We start from the raw sequence: 11,961 nt of genomic DNA, 5'->3' as shown, positions 1-11,961 counted from the left end.
AGATGATGCCAAATACACACTACAAGAAAAGTTGTCCAAAGCCACAACAAAATTTGTAACTATAACCCATATCTTGTGGCTATTTTCCTAATAGCATCGGAAAGCCACAACAAAATTTTATGGCTATAGTGTTGTAGCTATTTTTCGTTGTGACTATTTGCGGAAGATTAGCCACAGATTTACCACAGCAGATTTTGTGGCAAATAACCACAACTTGCAACGAAATAAATCGTATCTATGACATTGTAGCTATTTTATATTCTGGTTTTATGGTTATTTTTGTCAACTTGAACTAATTGTTTGTGGCAACTTAAATAATTTATTTAAAAAAAAACATTCAATATTACAAATATATATATACACAAACACATATACATATGTATACGAGTTTTTTCTCTATACATATACGATTATATAGATACATACAAACACGTTCTCTCCTTCACTCTCCGATGTCTTCCTCCTCTTTCCTTATACATGCCTTTTTCATACATAAAACAGTCAAAATCTGCAGAAACAAAAAAAGAGGACAAAACTAGAATAAAACAGAAGATCTAACAAATTAGAGCTTGAATTAAGATAACCTGGATTAATTAAACTTTAAGATCAATGAAAGAAACAACTTAGCTTCTTAGAGAATCAAAGGCAAGCATAAGACTTCCCAAGCTTTCTGCAACAAATAAGCTCCCTTCAATTTTTTTTTTAAAGAATAGATCTGGACAGATGAAAGAAATTAAAACATTGAAGTAAGCAAGATTCTTACAGATCTGGGAAGAGGGATCAGAAAGAGTGTCAAGCCTAGCAAAAGAGCTCCGATCTATGAGTTCCATCCATGGAAGATAGTGAAAGAGGCTATTACGAGGAGAGGAAAGGAAGAAAATCATGAGAGGTAATCAGAGTTTGAGATTGGTTAGCTTGCTAGATGTTGACGAGAGTCTTCCGAGAAGAAGACATTGATGGTGTGGAGTCGATGGAGTGGGAGTGTGCGGCAGGAAAGGAAGGAGAGGAAGTGGAAGTGGAAGGGAGAGAACAAGAATTAGGTGAAAGAGAAGAAGCTACTAAATTAATTAGGTTAAATAGAGTAATAAATAAAATAAATGAATAGTGACATTTTAGTGGGTTGCTTTTCCACTTATTAGTCACGTATCTTAACCGTATAGGCGTATATTTAGTGGGTTAGTAGCTTTCCTCTATTTTGTGTATTTAAACATCACCGTATAGGCGTACATTTTACAAAACTGAGTTTATCTCTTTTGGTTACTTGTTTTTGTGTTAAACATAATTCTATCATATAGATTATAGATCAAATAATTTGTTTATCATACATGTAAGTTTTGGTGCATAGAATTTAGAGCAGCCACAAAATAACTATAAATAGCTATAAAAATAATAGCCACAGACTAATTTTTTGCTAATTTATGGCTAACTAGCTACAACTAGCTATCAAATTTTTTTGTTGCTAATTAGCCACAAATTGCTACAACATAGCTACAACATGGCCACAACATAATTTTGTGTCGGGTTTGTGGCTAATATATACTAGCTACAAAATAGTTGTGGCTGTTTTGTGGCTTTGGACAGGTTTTCGTATATTGACAAGAGAGACATGAAACCCCTCAATGATATTTTGGATAAGCTCCTCAACCCGCAACAGCACGTCCATGCCATCTCCGACGAGGAGCAGTTTCTGCAACAAAGTGGGAAGAGTACTTAGTTAACGGAAGTGAATTACATCAATAATACAGTAGGGCGCAGTACCTACATCCACAATAATCCATCTATCAGCCCAATCACTTCACAGACTTCCTCATCCCTCGATTTGATCTCACTAATGCACCAAGTCCTGTCCACTCAGAAAACCGTTGCGGTCCAAATTAATACACAATTCGATGACCTCGCAAGACAGTTATCGACCAATCATCAGCAACTACACAAAAGTTTTGATGCTTTGAGCTCTGGCATACAGCTGCTAACAGATAAATCAGCTTCAACTTCAACAAGTCAGGAGTCCGCGCTCGCAATAGCACTACAGAGTGGACGCCACTTACCACCTCAGGAGGCACCACCAATCATTCCTGAGGACAGCAATGACTTAGATGGGGAGGATCTCCGTGAGCCGCCCACTCCTACTCATCCACGAAACCATCTCACAAAGCAACCCAACCCGTTACCCGATCACCCCACCCGGACTGATGATCGGGGTGACATTCCTGTAATCCCACCACTCACAGACAAAACAGGAGGAGAAAAACAAAAAGAGAGACGATTCATCCGTCCACCTTACAAGCAACCCTTGCCATTTCCAGGACGGTTTCGCAAGGAACTTCTTGAGAAGTACAAAGAATTGTTCAAAAAATAGATGCATGAGCTCGAGCTCCGCATGCCTTTAATTGACGCTTTCACCCTAATACCTCCCTACTAGAAGTTCCTGAAGGATGTAGTGATGGAACGAATCAAGCAAGTCCAAGGAATGGTCATACTCATTCACGAGTTTATTTCTATCACTACAAGAAATCGGGGTATTAATAGCACCGGGATATAGCGGTTTGTTCACTTATGCTATAGTTATCTTCTTTCTTAAAATTTAACAGTGTTTCTTTTAAATAAACACTATCTTATTTTGAGCGGCAAAAATAATTTGGTCTCGCGCTTAGTTGGATTGATGAGTAATAGCATTCTCAGATTAGAAACGCTATAATAATAGTAACCGGGAAATAAAATTTTTAGTGCCCGCGACTTGAAAATTGATTTGGGGGAAAATATTGAAAGCTAGGGATTATAAAATTAAAAATCGTTTCTCCTTCTTCTTCAATTTTTTTTTTAACTCTTTGAACGTCTTCTCCTTCGGTCTCTTAAGCTTTGTCTTACTTAATCATTCCTCCTTCTTCTTCGTTTTTGTCTCTGTCTCGATCTCCTACTCTCATCAGAATTCTCGCAACCACTCTGATTTGGTCGCGACAGAGTGAGTATAACTTCTTCCTCTCTATCACTCTCAATTTCTATGCTTTATATATGTGTCGATCTCTCACTCTCAGATCTGTCTGTATATCCATTTGTCGCTATCTCATTCTCAGATGTATATGTTTATGCATGTGTCGATCTTTCACTCTTAGATCTGGTAGCTTTCAATTACAGTATATTTTGAGCATTTTATTTCTACACTAATCCAGTTTTTTATGCTCGCATGTTAGTGAAAGAATTGTTTTGTGTTTTGTCTGATAAAGGTAAAATTAGAAATTAGTAAACTTGAGAATTGTTTTGTGTTTTTATGCTCAGACTTTAGAATTGTTTGGGTTTTGTCTCGATCTTTACTTATCTGTTTTTTTTACTAGGTAAAAGCATCACGGTTTTGGGTCCGATTGATTTTCATTGTAAGCTGTTCTTTTCGAACTTTTTCTATTTCTGTACTTTCGCTCTAGTTATTTGAGTGTCTTATCGTTTGAACTGTGGTGGAGTTTTTGTGATCGTATTGGGGATATATGGACAAGACATGGGTTTGGCTTCCAAGGTATGAATCTGTTGATATACATATGAACTTTGTATATTCCATATGATATGATTCTGAACATTATTATATATTTACTTTCAATTTTCTAATTAAACATACAGGGCTAGCCTTGAGTATGTGAAAGGGGCAACTAATTTTGTTACTGCTTCAGCAAGGAAGATGGGTAATGTGACTGAAATTATCTGTCCGTCCATCGATTGCCGCAATGTTTCACATCAACTCTTAGACAAAGTAGTGGAGCATCTAGTGATTAAGGGTATGGATAGGAAGTACATGAGGAATAAGTGTTGGAGTATGCATGGTGGAAGAAAGGATGAGATGTCGGATAGTGTTCCAACATCAGAAACTGAAGCTTATGATTTGCTAAGGACGGCTTATTTTGATGGTGAAGGCAGTCCACAACAATCAAACACAGGAGAATCTGAGGAGGATGCCACTACTGGAGACTTTGAATTTAGGAAGAGTTTGAGAGATGCTGAAACTCCATTGTATGCAACATGTTCTAATTACACCAAGGTTTCTGCAATCATGGCCCTCTATCAGATAAAAGTGAAAAGCGGACTATCAGAAAACTTCTTCAATCAGTTATTTACGATAGTTCATGACATGCTGCCGAAAGACAATGTGCTGCCAAAGTCTACGGATGCAATCTAGAAATTATTGAAGGTTTTTGGGTTTAGATATGATATCATTCATGCGTGCAAGAATGATTGTATTCTCTACAGGAAAAAGTTTGGTGAGATGGAAAGCTGCCCAAGATGTAGTGCTTCAAGATGGGAGATAGATAAGCAAAGTGGTGAGGAAAAGAAGGGGATTCCAGGAAAGGTTCTTAGGTACTTTCCGATCAAGGACAGATTCAGGAGGATGTTTAGATCCAAAAAAATTGATGGGATTTACGTTGGCATTATACCAATGCCACCGAAGATGGTAAAATGCGACACCCTGTAGATTCTATATCTTGGGCTCATGTCAATGATAAATTGCCTGAGTTTGCTGCTGAACCGAGAAACCTTCGACTCGGTCTTTCTACATATGGGATGAATCCTTTTGCTATTCAAAATACCAAATACAGTGTGTGGCCAGTGTTGTTGGTGAACTACAACATGCATCCAACTTTGTGTATGAAGGCTGAGAATATCATGTTGACTATGTTGATCCCTTGTCCAACAGCTCCGAGTAACAACATTGATGTTTATCTAGCTCCTTTGATAGATGATTTGAAGGATTTGTGGAATGAGGGTTTAGAGGTCTATGATTCATATCTGAAAGAGCATTTCACACTTAGAGCTTTGTTATTGTGGACTATCAGTGACTATCCAGCCTTAGGGACATTGTCTGGCTGTAAAGTGAAGGGTAAGCAAGTGTGTAATGTTTGTGGAAAGGATACACCTGCTAGGTGGTTGAAGTTTAGTCGTAAGTATGTATATATTGGATATAGGAGACGACTCAGACCTGGACATCCTTATAGACGCACAAAAGGATGGTTTGACAACACTGTTGAGGAAGGGACTGCGAATAGGATTCAAACAGGTCCTAAAATTTTTGAGACACTTAAGAATTTCAGGAATGATTTTGGAAGACCCTTGGATAAGGAAACTAAAACGAAGAGAACTGATATATTAGCAGATGAGGAGATTTCAGAGGGAGAGTGTGAAGAAACTTCTGATCAGTGGCGATGGAAGAAGGGGTCAATCTTATTTGACTTACCTTATTGGAAGGTAATATTTTATATTTTATTAATTTATAAGGTCAATAAACATCATTGCCGGTTAACTGATTTTTATTATTTTTTGTCTTTTCATGTGTTAGGAATTGCCGGTGCGACACAACATTGATGTTATGAACATAGAAAAGAACGTGTCGGATTCTTTATTATCTACATTGATGTAGAATGCTAAGTCAAAAGATGGCCTGAAAGCAAGAAAAGACTTGGAAGATATTGGTATTCGACAACATTTGCATTCAGAAGTACGGGTAAGAAAATGTACTTGCCCCCTGCGGCTTACTGGTCGTCTAAGGCAGAAAAAAAAAAGATTTTGTGAGCGATTGGCTAAATTCAGAGGCCCTGATGGCTATTGCGGAAATATTGCCAATTTTGTTTCAATCAACCCTCCTATGATTGGTAGTTTAAAGTCCCATGATCATCATGTACTCATCCAGAATTTGTTACCTGCTGCATTGAGAGGATTGCTTCCAAGAGGACCTCGGGTGGCGGTGTACCATTGATCCTGAGAAGCTGCTCTCATTGGAGTATGAGATTGTGGAGACGATGTGCCAACTGGAGCGGTATTTTCCTCCATCACTTTTTGATATCATGTTCCATCTCCCTATACATCTAGCAAGAGAAGCACGTTTAGGAGGACCTGTACACTTTCGTTGGATGTATCCTTTCGAGAGGTTAAGTTCTATTTATTGTATTCGTCTTATTTTATAAATGTGTTAGTTTTGGGATACTGATATTACATTGAGCAGGTACATGAAGATACTCAAGGCATATGTTAAAAATTATGCAAGGCCAGAAGCGTGTATGGCTGAGGGATACTTGGCTGGAGAATGTATAACATTCTGTTTGGAGTTCTTAAAAAAATCAGTACCTGTTCAAGAAGCAATAAACCGTAATGAAGATATTGAGACAGATGGACTTGTTGTCGAAGGACAATCGCTACAGAAGGGCAGAGAGGTGACCCTTTCAAATAGAGAGAGAGAGAGGTAGCACATCGATATGTTTTGATGAACATGGCGATTATGGATCCTTATGTACAGTAAGTTAAAACATCCCCTGTCAATTAGCTGCAACTTTACTTAACTTGCATATCATATACATCGTTTTGTATGGTAAAACATGATGCATTAAGAAGAATTGCAAGCTAAGGATGTTCGATGCGCTAGAAGTGAAACTGTTTTATGGAAATATCATACTGACCAGTTTACAGAATGAATTAAGGAAAAGGTTTTTACACATCCATTTATATATTAAGTAGTCTTTAGTTTTAAATCAGTCACTTACATTTTTATATTCTTATTAACTAGATTCCTTCTAACTCAAAAGATCATCCGAAGAAGTTGAGGTGGTTAGCATTTGGACCGAGATACATTGCACAAGCTCATAAAGGTTTTGTCATTAATGGGCTTTGCTTTCACACTGATGATGGTAAACGGAAGACTCAAAATTCTGGAGTGACATATGAAGCTTTCAGCATGTGTAGATCTTTTGCACGCGATAGTAGACAGATGGCTGACATAGTTACATACTATGGTGTGATTAAGGAGATAATTCTTCTTGACTACCATATGTTCACAGTTCCATTATTCAAATGCAATTGGGCCAACAGAGGATATGGTGTGAAAGAAGAAGATGGATTCACGCTCGTTAACCTTCATATGAACCAAATAGCATACCTCCGAGATCCATACATTCTCCCATCACAAGCAAAACAAGTATTTTACTCTAGAGAAGATGACTCATCTCCGTGGTATGTTGTAATGAGAGCACCACCAAGGGGCTATCACGAGTTGGAGACAGTATAGGACTTTGTTGGTGCACCTTCATCAGTCCAGATTCCTGAGGATTTGGATAATCAATCTTCTGATGATGAGAGTTTTTTTGCTAGGGATGATTGTGATGGGATTATAGTGGCAGAATAGTATATCCACGTTGACTTAGGTTTAAACAACTGTGATTTATAGCTAATTTAACTTTTTGGTTGGTGGTCCAGGAAAAAAAATGGTGAAGACAAGAAGAGGACTAGTCCGTCGAAGTGCACGTCAGCAAGGTTTGGAGCCCAGGTCTCCCATAGATACGAAAAGACTAATAAACAGAGGAAACAAAAGATTCTGGCACGTAAGTTGGGTGACGTTGATGGTGTTGAGAATCAAGAAGTTGTTATTACAGAGCAAAATGTCGATGCAGTTGACTGTGGGGTTCTAGACCAAAACGTCGATGAAGTTGATGGTTGGGTTCCAGAACAAAATCCTGAGGACGTCAATAGTGGGGTGTTTGAACAAACTGTTGAGGAAGTAAATTCTCAATTACCAGATGGTGGGGTTGCAAAACAAACTGTTGAGGAAACTCCTTCTTAGATACCAGATGGAACTGAGACTAGGGAGCAAGAATCTCATAATCCTATCAATGAAGAAGTACAAACACCACATTCAGGTGAAAAAAGAAATGAAGAAAAGAGGACCAACCAAGATGCATAAAGTGGCGAAGGATCCTGAGGACAAAGTAGATGTGGAATTCAGTGAGCTTGGTGAGCACTACGGAGAAGGTTCAGCAACACTATCATCTTTTCTTGGTGCACTTGTCCGGGAACATGTTCCGGTAGTACTTGATAACTGGAGGAAAGTTGATAAGCAGACGAAGCATACATTATGGGAAGCAGTTCATGTTTACTCTATTCTACTATATTTAATAAACTCATCTCAATTATCTTGTTTAACTCTTGGAAATATGTTTTTCCTATAGGCGCGATTTAATTTAAGAGAAGAGTGGCAGAAGGATGCTATTTTAAAACAGATGGGTGGTATTGGAGGAGTGGAAAGTCTAAGCTGTTAAACCAAGTTCGAGATGCAAAGAGTACTACAGAGAGGAATTCATTAAAACCAAGTAACATCTCATCTATTGCAACTTGGAACTCTTGGATTAAGAGTAGGAGTACAGCAGTTTTTAAGGTTGAATGTGTTTAAATTTATTTGAGGATGTTCATATTACTGTTCTGTAATTTAATTAACCACATCACATTGTGCAGGAAAAAAGCAACAAGTTTAGAGAAATGAGGAAGAAACAGATTCCTCACACCACTAGTCGCCAAGGAATGTTTAGACTAGGTCAAAAAATGGTCAGTAACTCTCTATCTTGTATATTTCATACAAGTTATATTATGAGTTCCATAATGCTGATAAATACTATGACTTGCTTATAGAAAAAAATAGTGTAGACCCTAGAACGATGTAACGCCCGCGTCCCGCGATCCTAAAGGGGGGCAGTTTGTTTTAAGTAAATTGATAGCTAAATGAGCTAAAGTAGCTAAGCTACTAGCTCAAACAGCTAGAATATGAGCTGAACTAGCTGAACGAACTCGATGAACAAGTATTTCAGCTACGGACAACTCTTGGCCAGCTGCGGACAGCTAACGGCCAGCTGCAGACAGCTATCGGACAGTTGCGAACAGTTATCGGCCAGCTAGCGTCAGCTCGACCAGCTGCCAAGGAGCTCGACAGAGCTCGGCCAGCTGGAAGGTGGTGGACAGTGTGCGGGTCAGCTGGACAGCTCGTCGATAGTCATGGGACGCGGTGACGAACGGTCATGGCCGAACAGACACGGTTGGACAAGCACGGCTGAACAGCCACAGACGGACGGTCATTGCCGAACAAGCACGGACAAACGTGCACAATCAAAGGGTCTTGTCGGACAGGTGCCTTTCGGGGCCTAGACTTTGTCCAGGACCCTATAAATAGACGGCGTGGCCATCATTTCCAGACACCCATCATCCTTCCATCGTCCATCTAAGCCTAAGAAGAAAAGGGGGTGCGGCTCGGCGAGTTTACTCGTCCGAACTGATGTGCATGCTACCTCTCTATCAAAGGTACGATGAGGCGAGCAACAGTTTGGCAAGCGGGCCGATACGATCGTAGGATAAGAGGTGGTTCGTCCATGGAGTCGAACCAATCGCAGGATGATCGACGGTTCGGTCATAGAGTCGGACCGATAGAAAGGTCATCGATGATACAAGCCATAGGTTGGAAGGATCGATCGAGGGTTGACTGGTGATTCAATCGCTAGTCGTATCGGGTGATCAATGGATCGACGATACGAGCCGTAGGTTGGATTGATTGGTCGGGTGGTCGACAAGTCTGTCGGAAGTATCGGCCTTTTCGGTGGTCGATCGGAGATTCAATTATGGGGTCGGATTGTTTGATTGAACCTGGCTCTGATACCAAGACCGACAAGTCGATGGCGTTCAATGGTATGACCGATGGGTCAACTAATGGGACGTCCGATGCCAAGCTTCGGGAACACGAGTGGTTTGGGAAGCAGATAGAGCAACCGTTCACTGTGAACCGAAGGGACTATATGTCCCCATCCCTAATATGTGCAAGCTTGTGGGGTTGGTTGGTTGTATGGCTAAGCACAAAGGGATGGGTCAAGGTTAAAGTTATATTCCGCTGCGAAAAGGGGTTATGAAGCAAGGTCGCAAGCGAAAGCTAAGTACCTGAATCAATGGGTATTCCGCCGGGAATGGGGCCGAATGGAAGCCGTGACCGCGGACGCTGGGACGTTTGGGTCGGGGTCTTTCAAACGGTCACTAGAAGTAAGATCTGTATTGCGGGACACACACATGCCAATAGCAGACCTGTGAAGCCCGAGTTTGCTGACACTATTGTAAGAATCGTACATAATTCTTGTTAAGTAACAAGTCTTCTCTATAGGTTTTTGACCAATATACATGAATTGCATTTGTTCAGGAACAAATCAAATCACTTGATAGTCAAATGGACTCAACAAGCGGTTCTTTTAATATTAAAGAGGATGCTGTGAGCAAAGTGTTGGGGATTGACAAACCTTGACGCGTCAAAGGGATAGGCAGAGGGATTACTACTACCAAGCTAACACACCTCCATGCCAGAGATTCTAAAATTGAAGAATTGCAAAGCGAGGTTCATGACTTGAAGAATTTCGTCCAGGAATTAGCTGACAAGAAAAGTGGTGGTAATGTTGCTTCTCAATCTGAGGATAGTAATGTTAGCAGAGGAGTTAGGTGTCAGATCCTGGATTGGGTTTCTAAAACAGATATTGTCGTTGGTGAAGGAGAATTTTGCTCTGCTGAACCTCAGTATAGGATTAGCGGAATTCCGTTTGGTCCTAACATGGCAGCTATAATCATCAAGTATGTACTTGTCCCAAAAGCATGTATTTGGAGGCCTACGACAGATGTATTTTCCCTGCCAGAAGCTGTAGGGACCAAAATAGCATGGCCATCTCATAAAGTGATATTGGACAATGAAGATGTCTCTCATCAAACTGATGGCTCTAAGCAGGTAAATTTTAATAACCATTTGGGATATTTTAGGATGTCCCAGCAGTTGTTTCATGACTAACCATACACACGATAACTGTAGGATCCTACAACAAATGACCAAGTTGCTAGATGCAAAATCTTGGGTTTATTTGAAGATGAAATTATTGCTGAGGGTGTTGTGTTGTTGGCTGATCAAAACAAAATGGTGGATGATACTCGTATAGATCAAAATGCGGTTGTTTGTCAAGTTGAAAGTGTTATTAACCCAAATACTTATTTGTGGAGACCAAGTTCCGAAATATATTTGATGGGTGAAGCACTGAATGTGAAAATCGCATGGCCAATCCAAAGGATAGACTACATACATGCACCAGAAGAAATATAGAGAAAGTCTAGTCAGGCATGATACTCTTTTTGGATACATTATTGTGTTAGAGTTTTGATTTTGCTGTGATGGATGTTGAATAGTAGATTTGATGTTTTTGGGTGCTATAGAGTGCTACAAGTACCAACACCAATACTAGGAAAGATGCATAGAAGAAGTGCATCTTGTTAGAGTCTAATAACTCTGGACGCATAGTAGCAGAAGGCAGAGTGTGTTCTATTGATCCTGCAGATGTTGTCCATCACGTCCCATTAGGCAAGAATGCCAGCAAGATCTGGGTAGAAGTTTCGAAGATTGGTACTGCAAGTGTCTGGAGACCAAATTCAGAAATCCAGTACATTTCTGATACAATCAGCTCAATAGTGGCATGGCCAAATGATAAACTCCTTTTTGAGTGAGACGTTTTAGGCTATCCGTTTAATTAGCTGCAACTTTGTAACATCCACCCAAAAAAAAGTAATCCTTCTCGAGTCAAACGTTTTATGCTAAGTACTTGCTGTTGGAACGAGATAATTAAGCATGTTTCTTTCATGTGTTTAATATTTTAATAGATATTTCTCTTTTTAATACTAGTACTGTGCTCATGAATAACATATAACCGACCAAATTCTATAAATGATATAACCGACCAAATTCTATAAATGCACTACAAGAAAACAGTCGATTTGCGAGGGAAATCTGCGATGGCAAAATGCCCTCGCAAATTTGCGACGGATTTGCGAGTAGTTTGCTAGTTTAGCGAGGGTACTTGTAATTCCCTCGCAAAATTTGCGACGGCGAAATCCCTCGCAAATTTGCGACGGATTTACGACAGATTTGCGACTCCGCGAAACATCCTCGCAAAAACATCGCAACTCCCTCGCATATTGCGACGGATTAGCGATGACATTTTCCGTAGCAAATTTGCGAGGGAGTTGCAAGGGCCGATGATGTCGGCAGCCACGTTTTTCCCGAGTGTAACTGTTTTGTCGGCAAAACAGTAAAAGCCTCACAAATCCCTTGCAATAAAATAATATTTTAAAATATCCCTCGCAAATCCCTTGCAAATT

The 11,961-nt window shown here is 39.8% G+C and overlaps 1 long non-coding RNA gene and 2 pseudogenes across 1 annotated transcript; 2 read left to right on the top strand and 1 right to left on the bottom strand.

Moving 5' to 3' along the window:
* Positions 1-299: 299 nt before the first annotated feature.
* Positions 300-1,140, bottom strand: LOC147929016 (uncharacterized). Its single transcript, XR_015579495.1, has 2 exons — positions 764-1,140; positions 300-670 (listed from the first exon to the last, which is right to left on the bottom strand). It is a non-coding gene; the product is annotated as an uncharacterized LOC147929016 (long non-coding RNA).
* Positions 1,141-3,479: 2,339 nt separating this feature from the next.
* LOC147929015 (uncharacterized) lies at positions 3,480-7,153 on the top strand (annotated as a pseudogene).
* A 442-nt stretch (positions 7,154-7,595) lies between these two features.
* On the top strand, positions 7,596-11,310 carry LOC147929014 (uncharacterized; annotated as a pseudogene).
* The last annotated feature ends 651 nt before the right edge of the window (positions 11,311-11,961 follow it).

Source organism: Camelina sativa, chromosome 14 (genome assembly GCF_030686135.1).
Source record: "Camelina sativa cultivar CO46 ecotype springtype chromosome 14, ASM3068613v1".
Classification (NCBI taxonomy): Eukaryota; Viridiplantae; Streptophyta; class Magnoliopsida; order Brassicales; family Brassicaceae; genus Camelina; species Camelina sativa.
The sequence above is the reverse complement of the archived record's forward strand: the minus strand, read 5'-3'. Positions and strand labels throughout refer to the sequence as shown.